The 1,407-nt window shown below is 35.5% G+C and overlaps 1 pseudogene; it reads right to left on the minus strand.

Annotated features, from left to right (window-relative positions):
* Positions 1–411: 411 nt before the first annotated feature.
* On the minus strand, positions 412–912 carry LOC125778065 (uncharacterized; annotated as a pseudogene).
* Positions 913–1,407: the final 495 nt, after the last annotated feature.

The raw sequence follows: 1,407 nt of genomic DNA on the forward strand, positions 1-1,407 counted from the left end.
ATACGATTTTAAGTTAGAAATTAAGTATAAAAAAGTGCGTGTATAAATTTGCCAAAACATCAAAAAGTTAACTGAGCGGTACGTCTTATCATTCACGAACAGTGGCGAACGCAGGAAAAAAAATTGGGGAGGGGGCGGTTTAGGTAAAAAGACAATGTTTCATTATTTTATTCACAAATTGAAGTCTAATCTTCTTTTATTTTGGGCCATAACATTTAAAATCTCTTCCTCCGTCACGTCTATATCTCTATGGATATTCAAGAGAGCCATTCCGTTCAGGCGTGCTTCTCCAGTTTTATTTCTTAAATATGTTTTAAGCCTGCGAAGTGAGGAAAACGAGCGTTCACTTGAAGCGACAGATATAGGGATTGTTGCTCCAATCTTTAAAAAACGATGCACTGTTTTGAAAATTTATGCATCGCAACAATTCAACGACTCTAAAAAAGTTTTGGATTTCTTTCTTTGATTTAACCAGTTCCTGAAAATATATTCAAAATTTTAGTTAGAAAATATAATCTGAAGAAAAGATTTTTAACCTTTTCCACATTCTAAATTCAGCAACGAAATCATCGGAATCTTCTACATCAGCGGACCATTGCTTTTCTAAAACACGAACAGTCTCCTGCATCTCAATAACGTCAAGATTTATGCATTTATTTGGCAAAATGTTTTCAATTTTAGAAAGCAGCTCTCGTTGTTTTAAAAATCGCTCATTGATTTGGTCCAAAAAACGATCTAAAAACGGTATATAAATTGATCTGCTGTAATATTCTTCCGGTTCGCCTTCATAATTGTCGCGATTAGTTTGCCGTTTCGCCGAACGCGGAACTTTATTATCTAAATCTAATTCTGCGGCTATTGTTTTAACTGATTCAAAATTAGTTTAAACGATTGTTCAAAATCCTTACGCATTTCACTAATTTCAGCATACAAATAATTTGCATAAGCAACGCAGCTGCTCAAATCACAGTCTATTTGCTGCAAACATAGGCTTATGTGTTTTGATAATGCAAAAATTGGCTTTAGTATCGCCATAGCAATCACAAATTGAGGTGATTGGATTGCAGTCAACAAAGCATGTGGCTTTGATAAATCACTTCTTAAATTTTCAGTATCAAGCTCTTCCAACGCTGTACAGATCAATGGGAATAAATCGTTAAATAAAGAAAAAGATTCTAAATGCTCCACCCAACGTGTTTCGCAGAATTTTAGTAACCTCACCTACTTTGAGTTTGGAAAGGATTCAAGAATAAGATTTTTGAGCAGTGTGCCTGCTTTAGTTGACATCCGAAAAAGATTGGTTAACACAACGGCTTCATCATTTCACGCCGAACTCCAATCGACAGTCATCTGAGTGGCTCCACACTATGAACCCACTCTAAACTGTAGAAAAACGCAACTGTTGGC

The sequence above is a fragment of the Bactrocera dorsalis genome, chromosome 1 (assembly GCF_023373825.1).
Source record: "Bactrocera dorsalis isolate Fly_Bdor chromosome 1, ASM2337382v1, whole genome shotgun sequence".
In the NCBI taxonomy this organism is placed as follows: Eukaryota; Metazoa; Arthropoda; class Insecta; order Diptera; family Tephritidae; genus Bactrocera; species Bactrocera dorsalis.